Source organism: Phacochoerus africanus, chromosome 2 (genome assembly GCF_016906955.1).
Source record: "Phacochoerus africanus isolate WHEZ1 chromosome 2, ROS_Pafr_v1, whole genome shotgun sequence".
In the NCBI taxonomy this organism is placed as follows: domain Eukaryota; kingdom Metazoa; phylum Chordata; class Mammalia; order Artiodactyla; family Suidae; genus Phacochoerus; species Phacochoerus africanus.
This window is the reverse complement of record NC_062545.1, coordinates 86864187-86879963: the sequence shown is the minus strand read 5'-3', so window position 1 is coordinate 86879963 and position 15777 is coordinate 86864187. Positions and strand designations below refer to the sequence as shown.

The 15777-nt window shown below is 37.0% G+C and overlaps 1 long non-coding RNA gene across 1 annotated transcript in view; it reads left to right on the top strand.

Annotated features, from left to right (window-relative positions):
• The window catches only part of LOC125117539 (uncharacterized), a 52092-nt gene extending 39428 nt beyond the window's left edge, over positions 1–12664 (top strand). Inside the window, exon 3 of the long non-coding RNA XR_007132649.1 lies at positions 12521–12664. This is a non-coding gene — a long non-coding RNA (uncharacterized LOC125117539). The remainder of the gene's footprint in view (positions 1–12520) is intronic.
• Positions 12665–15777: the final 3113 nt, after the last annotated feature.

Genomic DNA, 15777 nt, shown 5'->3' with positions numbered 1-15777 from the left:
GAGCATTTGGCAGTGCCAGCAGCAGGGTATGTGCATTCCTAGGGGAGTGAGAGCAACAACAGGTGGTGCTTAGTTGCAGTGCCCTCCTGTGTGCCAACTTCTGAGGTTCTGGGGCCACAGGTGATGCCTGTTCATGGACCCCTAGTGATGGTGGGCCACACCCACATCTGGTGTCTGAAATGACTGCTGTAGTTTGCCCCCACCACCTGCAGACCATGCAAGAGGTGCCATGTTGCACTTGGCCCCATGCTAAGAGGGGTGCCTGGCCACCCATAGCCACACAAGAGGTGTCCTGTCTCCTGTAGACCATGCAAGTGGCCCCTTGTCACCCATAGCCTGTGCCAGAGGCACCCGGTCTCTGAGAGTCCTTGCACATGTGCACAGGGAAAGATATTCCTATAGTGGTTCACCCCTCCTCTCACCCTCCCCAACAATGTCACCTTCCTTCTCCTGTGGGCCCAAACCTCTCTTGCGGGCCCAAACCTCCCCCTGACTTCCTTCAGCTGTGGCATTCTGCTCCCCAGTCTGTGGCACACTGCTCCCTGGCCCCTCAGGCCGTCTTCACACAACCAACCCTAGTCCTTTCCCAGGAATTGACCTCCAGAGCCCAAGTCTCAATGCCCAGCCCTGACCTGAACATCTCGGGCTGGGGTGTCCAGGGGCAGTAGTACCAGTGGTCTGTGTGGCTCTCACTTTGCTTTGCCCTCCTTAGTCCAGCTACTCCAAGACTTTGAGATCCCTCCAACTTGGCTGATCTCCCTGTGGGTTAGGTGTCTTCCCAGAAAGTGGATGTCTTTCCTCTTTCACAGCTCCCTCTCAGGAGTACTAGTCTTGTCCTAATTCCTTCCTTGCTCTCTCTCTCTTTTTAAAATTTTTTTCCTTTTGTTCTACCTAGTTATGTGAAGGATTTTTTGCCCTTTTGGAGGTTTAAAATCTTCTGCCGGTGTTTCAGTAGATAGTCTATGTGATTTGTTCTACATGTAGATTTTTTTTTTGATGTGTTTGTGGGAGCAGGTGAATGCTGTCTCTTACTCCTCCACCACATTGATCCCTCTCTCTATCAATTTTTGATCTTTATGCTTTTGTGTGTGTGTTGGGCTTAAAGAACTAAATAAAAATAGTTTATAATTTGTTATTTAACTTCACAAAAGTTAATTGACTCACCATTCATTTTTCAAATGCTGCACACAAAAAATTTTGGCAATATTTGATTGAATACCTAGCACCTAATTAAGTAAAAATTTTATTTTCTCATATCAAGCAAAAGTCAAATGTTAAGTCCCTAAAATATTTTTTAAGCAATTAATTCAATTTTTCAATAATTTTGCTGAAAAATATAATGAGATTGTTTGTTTGTTTGTTTATTGTCTTTTTCAGGGCTCCAACCGTGGCTTATGGAGGTTCCCAGGCTAGGGGTTGAACTGGAGCTGCAGCCGCTGGCCTGTGCCACAGCCCCAGCAATGCCAGATATGAGCTACATCTGTGACCGCCACCATAGCTCACAGCAATACCAGATCCTTAACCCACTGAGAAAGGCCAGGAAGAGATGATTAAAAAAAAATTTTTTTTGATTCCATGGCCACTCTAATTTATTTATATAAATTGTTCACTTAGGAGTTCCTGTTATGGCTCAGCGGGTTAGGGAAACAACATAGTGTCCATAAGGATGCAAGTTCGATCCCTGGCCTTGCTCAGTGGGTTAAAGTTTGGCATTGCCACAAGCTACAGCATAGGTCACAGATGTGGCTCAGATCCAGTGTTGCCATGGCTGTGGTCAAATCAGAGCTGCAGTAATTGCAGCTCTGATTTGACCCCTAGCCCAGGAACTTCCACATGCCTCAGGTGAGGTCATAGAAAGAAAAAAAATTATCAGAAAAAGAAATAAAAACATACAAAAATGAAATAAATAAAATGCTCATTTGCTTATATGCATATATTTGATACATTAAAATTTATGTAAGCTGAGAAATTACATTAAACAGTTCTCAGCATGCATAGTTTTAAAGTTAATTTAAATGTTGAGAGCTTTCTAATTTACCTTTTAACTTGGAAATTTTACTTAATCATTCTTAATCCTGTATTGAATTAAATGAGTAAGCTTTATATTTACTCTTTTTATATAAATCACAGCTCTACAGTATATTTACATTTCATAGATTGGACAATTAGGAAAAAGTATCTAACAGTCTTCTTAGGGCATAATAATGAGAAAAAAGGTTAGTAAAATTTATTTAGATTAGGGTGATAGAATTAGAAATACAGAAATACAGAAAATATAAGGGAAGTAAATCACTAGGATTCAATGAAAAATAGGATCTTAAGAAGGAAAGAGGGGAGGGTTTTTAAAATTACTCCTAGGTCTAGTTTATACAACGACGTAGATGACTCAGCTAGCCATCAAGACTGGGAAGCAGTGGAAGAGCACCAGGAAATTTGTCATCCATGTGTTGTTGTTTTTTTTTTTTAATGGGGGGGATGGTAATTTAATGAAAGGTCTTTGACACACTGACTTTTAGGTACTTATGGTAGGCAGGATAATGATCTTCTCAAAATGTCCATATCCAAATCCCTGGAACCTGTGAATAAATTATGTTACATGGCAAAGATGAATTAAGGTTAGATGGAACAGATGGAAGCAAGGTTGTTAATTAGCAAAACTTCAAGATATTAATGCTAATTCCCAGGGAACCACTAAGAAAATAAGTCAGAAATATATAGTAAATAATAAATACTACCAAGGAATTAAAACACTATAGTAGAAAATGTCCACTTAACACAAAAGAAGGCGTTATTGGAGAAACCAAGGAACACAAAGACATACAAAGAACAAATAGCAATGTATCACAACAGAATAGAACTTACTATCTGTAGAGTAATTAACAGACATCTATGGATAATAAATTCCATTTTATCAATAATTGTGTTAAATAGGGAGTTACTATTGTGGCTCAGTGGGTTAAGGACCCAACATGACACTGACTCTGTGAGGATGTGGGTTCAATCCTTGGCCTTACTTAGTGGGCTAAGGATCTGGTATTTCTGTGGCTGTTGTGTAGGCCTTAGTTCTAGCTCTGATTCGACCCCTAGCCAGGGAACTTCCATATACCACAGGTGTGGCTGTAAATAGAAAAAAAAATGATTGCATTAATTATAAATGTATTAAACTATCCAATTAAAAGGCAGATGGGCAGATGAGATTTTAAAAGACATGATTCAACAATATGCTGCCTAAAAGACTCACTTTAGATCCAAAGACACAAGTTTGAATGCAAAAGGGTGGAAAAGAGATAACTGCGAACAGTAAGCAAAAGACAGTTGTAGTGGCTATACTAATATTAGACAAAATGAACTCAAAGAGAAAAATCATTTCAAGGACAAAAGTGGACATTTTATAGTGATAAAAGATCAATCTACCAGGAAAATACAGTAAATATAAACATACTGTTACCTAACAGAGACTCTATATATATGAAGAAAAAGCTGATTAAAATTAAACAGAGAAATATTCAACACAATAATACTTGAAGACTTTAATATCCCCCTTGCCATAATGAATAGGGAAGTAGAAAGATCAGTAAGAAGGCAGATTTGGACAACACTATAAACCTAACAGGCATCTATAGAACACTCAACCCCAAAGCAACAGAATATGTATTCTTCTCCAGTGCTCTTGGAACGTTCACCAGGCTAGACCACTATTGGACCATTAAATGAGTCTCAATAAATTTAAAAGGATTGAAATCATACAAAATATGTACTTCAAAACACAATGGAAAGAAATCAGAAATTTTAAAAGGAAAATTGAAAATTCATACATATGTGGTAATTAAACTACACATATCTAAAGAATCAATGATTCGAAGTAGAAATCACAAGGGGAATTAGAAAAGACTTTGAGATATTACAGATATTTATAGAATTTTCCACCCCAAAGCAGAGACCAAACATTCTTCTCAGGCACACATGGAACATTCTCTAGGGTAGATCATATTTTGGGCCACAAATCAAGTCTCAGTAAATTTAAGAAAATTGAAATCATATCAAGCATCTTTCAGACCACAGTGTTCTAAGGCTAGAAATCAACAACAACAAGAAAAAAAACCTGGGAAAAAAAAAACCCATGGAGACTGAACAACATGCTACTAAACAACCAATTGATCACTGAAGAAATCAAAGAGGAAATTTAAAAATACCTAGAGACAAATAATAGTGAAGACACAACAATCCAAAACCTATTGATTCAACAAAAGCAGTTCTAAGAGGGATGTTTATAACAATACTAGCCTACCTCAGGAAGCAGAAAAAATCTCAAACAAGCTAACCTTACACCTGAAACAACTAGAGAAAGAACAAACAAAATCCAAAGTGAGTAGAGGGAAAGAAATCATAAAGATCAGAGCAGAAATAAATGAAATAGTAATGGAGAAAGCAGTAAAAAAGATCATGAAACTAAAAGCTGGTTCTTTAAAAAGATAACAAGATTGATAAATCCTTAGCCAGACACATCAAGAAAAAAAGATCAAGGACTCAAATCAATAAAATTGGAGATGAAAAAGAAAAGTTACAGTGGACATTACGGAAATATAAAGTATTGTAAGAGTCTACTACAGTTAACTGTATGTCAATAAAATGGACAACCTTGAAGAAATGGACAAATTCTTAGAAATGTATACTCTTCCAAGACTAAACCATGAAGACATAGAAAAGATGAATGGACCAATCACGAGTGCTGACATTGAAATTGATTAATAAACTTTCAAGAAACAAAAGTCCAGGACTGGATAGCTTCACAGGTGAGTTCTATCAAACATTTAGAAAAAAGTTAACACCTATTCTTCTGAAACTCTTCCCCCAAAAAATTGCAGAGGAAGGAACTCTACCAAACTCATTCTGTGAGGCCACCATCACTCTGATACCAAAACCAGACAAAAACATCACAAAAAAAGAAAATTATAGGTCAATATCATTGATGAACATAGATGCAAAAATCCTCAATAAAGTACTAGCAAGCCAAATCTAGCAATACATTAAAAGGATCATACTCCGTGTTCAAGTAGGATTTATCTCAGGGATGCAGGGATTTTTCAATATCTACAAATCAATAGTTATGTTACACCACATTAACAAACAAGAATAAAAACCACATGATCATCTTAGTAGATGCAGAAAAAGGTTTTGACAAAACCTAACACCCATTTCTGAGAAAAACCCTCCATAAAGTGGGCATAGAGGGAACCTACCTCAACATAATAAAGGTCATATATGACAAACCCAGAGCTAACATCATTCTCAATAGTGAAAAGCTGAAAGAATTCCTACTAAGGTCAGGAACAAGACAAGGATGTCCACTCTCACCACTCTTATTCAACATAGTTTTAGAATTCCTAGCCACAGCAGTCAGAGAAGAAAAAGAAATAAAAGGAATCCAAATTGGAAAGGAAGCAGTGAAACTATCACTGTTTACAGATAACATGATACTATGCCTAGAAAATCCTAAAGACACTACCAGAAAACTGTTAGAGCTCATCAATGAGTTTTGTCAAGTTTTGCAGGGTACAAAATTAATACACAGAAATTGATTGCATTTCTATATACTAACAATGAAAGATCAGAAAGAGAAATTAGGGAAACAATCCCATTTACTATTGCATCAAAAAGGATAAAATACCTCGGAATAAACCTACCTAAAAAGACAAAACACCTGTACTGTGAAAACTATGAGACACTGATGAAAGAAATCAAAGATGACACAAACAGATAGAAAGATATACCATGCTCTTGAGTTGGAAGAATCAATATTGTCAAAGTGAGTATATTACCCAAGGCAGTCTATAGATTCAATACAATCCCTATCAAATTACCAATGGCATTTTCACAAAACTAGATAAAAAATTTTTACATCTGTATGGAAACTTAAAGGCTCTGAACACCCAAAGCAATCTTGAGAAAGAAAAATGGAGCTGAAGGAATCAGGCCCCCTGACTTCAGACTGTACTACAAAGCTACAGTCTCAAAACTGTATGGTACTGACACAAAAACAAAAATATAGATCAATGGGACCAGATAGAAAGCCCAGAAATGAGTCCACTCACCTATGGTTAACAAATCTGACATAGGGGTTAAGACAATATAATGCAGAAAAGACAGTCTTTTCAATAAGTGGTGCTGGAATAACTGGACAGCTATATAAAGTAAATTAGAATACTCCCTTACACCATACACAAAAATACACTCAAAATGGATTAAAGACCTAAATGTAGGATCAGATACTATAAAACATAGGCCAAACACTCTTTGGCATAAACTGCATCAATATCTTCTCAGCTCTACCTCCTTGAGTAATGAAAATAAAAACAAATCTAAACAAATGAGACCTAATTAAACTGAAAGTTTTTGCACAGGAAAGGAAACCATAAAAAAAAGACAAAAAGACAAACCACAGAATGGGAGAATATATTTGCAAGCGAAGCAACTGATAAGGGATTAATCTCCAAAACATACATACACCCCTTGCATACACCAAAAAACAAATATTAATCTCCAAAACATACATACACCCCATACATACACCAAAAAAACAAAAACAGAAACCCAATCATAAAATGGGCGGAAGATCTAAACAGACATTTTTCCAAATAAGACATCGAGGTTGCCAAAAAAACACATGAAAAGATGCTCAGCGTCACTAATTATTAGAGAAATGCAAATCAAAACTACTATGAGGTACCAACTTACACCAGCCAGAATGACCATCATCAGAAAGTCTGTGAACAATAAATGTTGGAAAGTGCACAGAGGAAAGAGAACCCTCTTACACTGTTTGTGGGAATGTATGGAAACAGTATGAAGTTTTCCCAAAAAAATAAATATAGAACTACCATATGATCCAGCAATCCCACTCCTGGCCATCTATCTGGAGAAAACCAAATTCAAAAAAATACATGCACCCTGATGTTCACTGCAGTACTGTTTACAATAGCCAAGACATGGAAGCAACCCAAATGTCCATCAACAGAGGACTAGATGAAGATGTGGTACATATATACAATGGAATATTATTCAGCCATAAAAATATGACCCATGCCATTTTCAGCAATATGGATGGACCTAGAAATGAACATACTAACTGAAGTTAGACAGTGAATGACAAACATCATAGATATCACTTATATGTGGAATGTAAAAAAGGATACAAATGAACTTATTTGCAGAACAAAAACAAACCCACAGACTTTGAAAAACGTATGCTTACCAAAGCAGACAGGTTGGGGTTGGATGGGAGGGATGGACTGTGGATTTGGGATTGGCATATGCACACTGAGGTATATGGAATGATTGGCCAGTGGGGACCTGCTGTACAGCATAGAGAACACTACCCAATCTGTGATAATTTGTGTGGGAAAACAATCTGAAAGAGAATGGATATATATATTGTATGGGCAAATCACTTTGTTGTGCAGCATTTATTATCACAACCTTGTAAATAAACTATACTTCAATAAAATTTAACAAAAGAAAAAAGAAAAAACATAAAAAATTTTAAAGATACTAAACAACACACATCTAAATAACCAGTGATTCAAGAAAGAATCACAAGGGGAATTAGAAAATGCTTTGAGATGATTGAAAGATGTGTGAAAATACAAATACTAAAACTTACAGGATGCAGAAGAAAACAATGATCAGAGGGAAATTTATTTAAGCACCTGCATTTACAAAAGATGGAATAGCTCAGATCAATAATCTACTTTATAAGAAAAAAAGAGCAAGGCAAACCCCAAGCACACAGAGGATGGAAGTAATAAAGATTATGTCTAAAATGTTTACAATTAGAGAATAGAAAAATAATACAGGAAATCAAAAGTTGGTTCTTTGAAGAGATCAACAAAATTGACAAACTTTTAAGTTGTTTGACCATGATAAAAGAGAGAATGTTCAATTACTAACATTAGGAATGAAAAAGGTAACAGTTACCAACCTTATGGAAATAAATTGGCTTATAATGAAATACTATAAATAATGATATGCTGCAAATTAGATTACCTAGATGAAATAGAAAATTCTTATGACACAAATTATCGGCACTCAAGAAGAAACAGAAAATATGTATCAATTTATAAAAAAGAAGGAGATTGAGTCAAAAATCTTGCATCTAAGAAAAGCCCAGGACTAGATGGCTTTACTGGTGAATTTAACCAAGTATTTAAAGAAGAATTGGCATCAATTCTTCACAAACTCTTCCAAAAAGTAAAAGAGAAAGGAAAACTTTCTGACTCATTCTATGAGGCCACTATTACCTTGACCAAAGCCAAATAAGAATATCATAAGAAAACTACAGACCAATTCCCCTTATTAATCTTCAATTACTAGTAAACCAAGCCATTAACATATAAAAGGATTATAGACCATGACCAAGTGGGGTTTATTCCAGGAATCCAAGGTTGTTGCAATATACAAAAATGAATCAACTAAATATATCATAAAATGTTTTAAAATCTCCACATGATCATTTCAATAGAAGTGAAAAAAAGCATTTGACTAAATCCAATATCTTTTCATAATAAAATACTAAACTAGGAGCAGAAGGGAATTTCCTAATAAAGGACAGCTATGAAAAAGCCACAGCTAATACTATACTTGATGACAAAAGACTAAAAGCTCTTCTGCTAATCCCAGGGAATAAGCAAATAATGTCAGCTCTTATCACTTCTATTTAACAGAAGGGAAAATCAGTAGACATCCAGATTGAATAAGAAGAGGTAAAACTATCTCTATTTGTAGATGACATTATCTTATACAGAGAAAATCCTAAAGAGTCCACAAGAAAAAAGCTGTTATGACAAATATATTCAGCAGATTTGCAGGATATGAGATTAATATATGAAAGTGATTTGCATTTTATACCTTAGAATGAGCAGTCTAAAAATGAAATTAAGGAAACAATTTCACTTACAGTAGCATAAACAAGTAGAAAATACTTAAGAATAAATTTAACCAAAGAGGCACAGTCTTGTATACTTAAAAATATAAGACATTGCCGAAAGAACTTGAAGAATACCTACATACATGGAAAGATATTCTATGTTCTTTAATTAAAGACTTAACAGTAAGGTGCCAATACCACTGAAGTTAATCTACAATACAGTGCAATCCCCATTAAAATTCCAAATGCCTTTTTTACAGCATTAGACAGCCTAATTCCGTAATTCATGTGGAATTATAAGGAATCCAAAACAATCTTGAAAAAGAACAGAGTTGTAGGATTCACTTCCTGATTTTAAACCCTAATTTGAAGAAACAGTCATCAAAGCATTGTGGCATAAGCATAAACATATAGATCAGTGGAACAGAATTGAGAGTCCAGAAATTAATTTATACATCTATGGTTCATTGATTTCTGACAAGGGTGCCGAGAGCATTTAATAGGGGAAATGATATCCACATGCTAAAAAATGAATTCTGGACCTTTTAATCATATGATAAACAAAAATTAACTCAGAGTGGATCAAGGATCTAATGTAAGAACTAGAACTATAATATTCTCTGAAGAAAACATCGATGTAAGTCTTCATAACCTTTGACTAAGCAATGGCTTCATAGATATGACACCAAAAGTACAAGCCACCAAAGAAAAAATATATTGGACTTCATCAAAAGTAAAAACTTTTATACATCAAAGTGCGCTATTAAAAAAGTAAGACAACCCACAGTGTGGAAGAAAGTATTTTCATATCATATATCTGAGAAGAGTCTAGTATCTAGATTATAAAAAGAACTTCTACAACTCAATAATAAAAAGATAAGGAACTCAAAAAGAGGCAAAAGATTAGACATTTCTCCAAAGAAGATATATGAATGGTCAACAAGCATATGAAAATATCCTCAGTGTCATTAATCATTAGGAAAATGCAAATCAAAACCACCAGGAGTTGCTACCTCACAGCTACTAGGATGGCTATAGACTAAAAGAGAAAAGAAGAGAGAAAAGAAAAAATAAATAGCAAGTGTTAGCGAGGATTTGGAACACTACTTGTGGCAATGGAAAATGGCTCAGCCACCTTGAGTAATGGTGTAGTAGTTCCAGAAAAGGTTAAATGTAGGGTTACACTATAGTTCTAATATACCCAAGAGTACAGAAATATTGAAAACAAATGTTCATACAAAAACTTGTACAGGAATGTTCACAACAGCATTATTTATAATAGCCAAAATGTAGAAACAACCCAAATATCCATCAACTGATGAGCAGATAAAAATGTGATATATCCATACAATAGAATATTTTCGGTCATAGAAAGGATGGAAGTACTTATACGTGCTACCGCATGATGAACTAAGTGAAAGAAGCCAGACACAAAAGGCCATGTATTGTATGTTTCTGTTTATATGAAATGTTCATAGTAGGCAAATTCGTAGAGTTGCAAGGATAGTGATTGCCAGGGGCTGGGGGAGAGAGAAGTGAGGAATGACTGCTAAGGGTATGGGATGTCTTTTTACAGTGATGGGAAAACTGTGAAATAGGTGATGATACTTATACAGCTTTGTAAATATGCTAAAAACCACTGAGTTTTATACTTCAGTCAATTTATGGTACATGATTACATCTCAAAGTTTTAAAAAGTGAAGAGAGGCAGAAGACAGAGAAAGAGAAGCAATGTTGCTGGCTTTGAAGATGGAGCAGGGCCCATTACCCAAGGGTTGCAGGTGGCCTCTAGAGGCTAGAGAAGGCAGGGAAGCAGATTTCCCTCTTGAGCTTCCAGAAAGGAAATTAGCCCTACCTTCACCTTGATTTTAGCCCATAGAGACCCAGGTCAAACTTCTAACCTTCAGAACTGTAAGATAATAAATTTGTGGCACTTTATTACTGCAACACTAGAAAAGTACTAATGTAGTACTTTTGAGACATCTAAGTGGAAATGTTCACTCTGCAGTTCAATATGTGAGTCCAAGGTTCAGAAGAAAGATGAGTTCTAGGCTCTCATCTGACTAACTTATATATGCATGTGAGAGAATCAATGCATTTAATACCCGCAGGTCTTTGAGGTTAGTTATTACTCATTTTTACATCACACAGGGAACAATTGGTCCTACGTAGGAGAAGGGAGGATTCTTTTATATCAAAGTAGGGGGAAAAGGATGGGATGGGTTAATACATTTGGCATCGGGAGGGTGAGGAAGTTGCTGAGGGCGTCTTAGGTTTTCTCCCCTCTAATGAGATATGATTCAAGGTCACACGGGGAGTGAGGGAGGTGCCAGGGGTAGAGGTGAAGTTGGCAGTTGTGGCTGATGCAGCTACCACATTGCATCAGAAATTTGAAGAAAGTAGAGAAAGTTTGAATATGCATTTGGAGAGTGGGAGAATAAATTGACCAGAGGGGTAGAGGAGTACTTTTTCAGTTTCAAGGGTGTATTTAAGGATTTATCTGGTTTGCTCCTATGGTCTAGAGTTGTTGTTAAATTATCATATGTGTCTTCTTATCCTCAATTGTGCTGTAAAATTCTTCGGATGTCTTTGAAATGTCTAGGACAGTGTTGAGAAAGCATTTGAGAAGTATTTTTGGATTGGTTAACTGGAACATTCAATTGATCAGAATATCTTAGTTCCCAACATGTCCAAATAAAGGAAGTTTATTATAACAACTTTAAAGGGCAAATAGTTTATATGTCTCTCCCAAATCCTGATTTTAGTCTTCCATTAAAAAAAAAAAAACAGTTATAGAGTATCTGTTTTAAAGTTTTATTTATTTATTTATTTATTTATTTATTTATTTATTTATTTTTGTCTTTTTGTCTTTAGGGCCACACTGGTGGCATATGGAGGTTCCCAGGCTAGGAGTCGAATCGGAGCTGTAGCCACCGGCCTATGCTAGAGCCACAGCAATGCAGGATCTGAGCTGTGTCTTCGACTTACACCACAGCTGGTGGCAACGCCAGATCCTGACCCACTGAGGGAGGCCAGGGATTGAACCCGCCTCCTCATGGATGCTAGTCGGTTTCGTTAACCACTGAGCCGTGATGGGAACTCCGTGTTTTAAAGTTTAAAAGGATTGGATTTTGTCAAAAGTTTATGATCTACCCACAAAACAGAAACAGATCACAGATATGGAGATCAGACCTGTGTTTGCCCCGGGGGGTTGGGGAAAAGGCAGAAGGGGACAGATGGGGAGTTTGGGGTTGGTAGATGCAAACTATTACATTTAGAATGACTAAGTAATAGTGTCCTACTGTACAGCACAGTGAACTGTACCCAGTCTCTTGGGCTAGAACACGATGGAGGATAGTATGAAAAAAAAGAAAAGAATGTATTTGTATGTGTGACTGGGTCACTTTGCTGTACAGCAGAAATTGAAGGAACATGGTAAATCAACTATAATAAAAAAAATGTAAAAAATAAAAAAAAAATTAAAAATAAAGTTTAAAAGGAAAATAATAACACAAAGACCTTATCCCACAAAAGAGAGTTGAAGCTCTCTCATTTGTATTTTGAGGGTAAAAAACCTCCTCCTTTTTCTTTTTTAAGTCCACAGATCCATTACCAATGCAGTGGACGATTCACACTGGAATGCTGAGTAGTGAGGAAGAAAGATCCCTTCAGAGGAAGCAGATGGTAAAATAAGGCACAAGGACAAAACAGTATGAGAAAAAGAATGTATATGTATGTATAACTGGGTCACTTTGCTGTGCAGCAGAAATTGAAGGAACATGGTAAATCAACTGTAATTTAAGAAATTAGGAAAAGAAAGAAGACATGAGGGATGACTCTGGGCAGAGATAAGGTGACTCCTTGAAAATTCTTTCCCTGCCTGTTTCAGTCCACAAACATGTTTGTAGTTGCAGTTGAACTTCCCTGAGACTCTGATCCATTCCAGAGGCTGGTAAAAATGCAACCATTTAGCTACAAAGGAAAATCTCTGAGCACTAGAAGCATAGCCAACCAGAAGACAGTCCCAAGGAAATCACCCGGCAACAGTAAGAGAGTTGAGAACAAAGCAACCCAGTAACCAAAACAGAACCCAGACATACTAAGGAAAGAAAGGGATGTTCAGGCAAGGATGCTCTGTGTCAGGTTCAAGTCAGCAGTGACACCAGACTTGTATTTGCTCACTCATATTTAATGAATGCAGTGCTTTTCCAAGAATTATCCAGTTCTAGGTTGAATAAGAAACAGTCCCTTTCTTCAATAAAATGATGATAATGGAATATTATTCACCCATAAAAAGAAATAATGCCATTTGCGGCAACATGGATGGACCTAGAGATCATGATAGTAAGTGAAGTAAGTCAGACAGTGAAAGACAAGCATCATATGATATCACTTATATGAGGAATCTAAAAAAAGGATGCAAATCAAATTTGCAGAATAGAAATAGACTCACAAACTTTGAAAACAAACTTATGGTTACCAAAGGGGACAGGTGAGGGGAGGATGGATGGACTGGGGGTTTGGGATTGGCATATGCACATTGAGGTATATGGAATGATTGGCCACCAAGGACCTGCGTACAGCACAGAGAACTCTACCCAATGTTCTGTGATCATCTATGTGGGAAAATAATCTGAAAGAGAATGGATGTGTGTGCATGTATAACTGAATCACTTTGATGTATAGCAGAAATTATCACAACATTGTAAATCAACTATACTTCAATAAAAGTTAAAAAAATGATGAAAATATATTTAAAACCCTTACCTGTACAGTGTGATAAATGCTAGTATAAATCATCAGCAAAGACCGTGGGAGCACAGAGAGCTAGGGAGTTTGATTTGAGGTATTTGGGGGACGCTCCAGTGTGTCTACTCATTTGGCAGTTGGATTCGCCACAGGCCAGAGGCTTGATCAGGCAACGTGAATGGTGATATTGGTGTAGGAATCTGTATACGTGGGAGGGGAAGTCGTGGTTTGGAAAAAGCAGCAGAGAAACTCAAGAACTACTCTGAGTAAAGAACTCTGTGGAGGGTTAACAAATAAAAAGGAAACTAGAGAGGAGCAGATGGAAGGAGGTAGAGGTGAATCAGGAAGGAGAAACCACAGGAAGGGAGGGAAGGAAATGTCAACCAGCCCTCAACGTCTACATGGAATTAGAACCGCACAGGTCAGTGGTGACATTCATCAAATCAAATCGGCTCAGAGTCGAGCTGGGCAGAAGCCAAGCTGCCATTGCTGGGAAGTCATTTAGGCTGAAGAAGGAGGAAGAGCAAACATAAATATTTTCATGGTGCAGAAAAATGGAACAACTTTGCATTTTGCAGGGCGCTCTCTGACACACCCCTGCTAGCGGCTGTTCCTTCCAGTAATCATTCTAGGCTCTATTTAAGACTCACCCCTCATTAGCAAAATCTGCAATCAAACCCTGAGAAGCCAGGAGAGCGGCAAAGGGAACTGACACTTTCCAGCAATTATCAGGTACAAAGTCCTTTATATGATTTCATTTAAGCCCCACAAAGGAAAAAAAAATCACTTTTTTTTTTTTTTGCTTTTTGGGCCATACCCACAGCACATGGAAGCTCCCAGGCTAGGGGTCGAATTGGAGCTATAGCTGCCGGCCTATGCCACAGCCACTGCAGTGTGCCATCCGAGCCACATCTGTGACCTACATCCACCACAGCTCATGGCAACGCCAGATCTTTAACTCACTGAGCGAGGCCAGGGATCCAACCCGCATCCCCATGGATTCTAGTCAGGTTCGTTGACTGCTGAGCCATGAAGGAAATGCCTACAAAAAAATCTTTTAATAAAATTTTCATTTTTGCCTTAAGATGTGAAGTAATGGCAAAAGTGAGGTGTAAGTTACGTATCAATTTTACTGACCTCAACTGTTACCACCTTGCTTTGATTTTTATCACCTCAGGAAGACCTTTCATTTCTCCTACTTGTGGTCTTCCAGATTTTGATAAGCGTTGGGCCACTGGCTGTCTGTGATTTACCTGAATACTGCTTTTAGCATCCATCCGTCCTTCTACAAGCTGTATTCCAGGATCCCTGCCCACATCAGAGGGACCAGCTGTCAGGGCTCAGCTCTCATCACTTAGCTGATCCCAGGGAATCCTCAAACCAGCGTTTCTTTCAACCTCCTTTTTTTCCCCTTTTGGTCATAAACTGAAAATCTCCTGTTGCATCTAGAAGCTGTGTCCAAGTCTTTGATTTTCTTCCAACTGGAAAAATGTACTTTGAGCAGCTAGTTGCCATCATTCACCTACTGCTCATATTTCCATTTTGTATCAAGTTGACTGTGTGAAACTGCCATTTTTGGAAGTCAGAAATATTAAATGCCAGAAAGTCCATGCGAGCTTTTGGTGATCATTTGAGCTCCATGGCGAAAGTAATGGGAATATTGACTCTTGGTACTTTAATTTAATGTTTATGCAGTTTTCATGCATTTTAGCTCTATTTTTAAATGTATGTTATTTACATATTAGGAAAGTCAGTCTACTATGTTAATGTTTAGGAGATACACTAATTAATAGACCAGGACCCTATAATGGTAGAGATGAACTGAGAAACCCTTTTAAAGCTTTATTACCATTTAGAGGGAATATATCTAGAAGCTGAGATTTTATAGCACAGCTTTTAAATAAGAAACTACCAAGAATTATGAGCAACCCTAAGCACTTTAATCAGGCCTCTGTGTTGCTGAATAATGCACCTTATACAAATTCAGATCTGGGGCTAAACCTTAACCCATTTTCAATTTCTCAAGCATCATGTGAACAAAAGCCATATTTACTTTATATTTTTTAATTTTTTTTTTTTTTTTTTTTTTTTTTTTTTGCTATTTA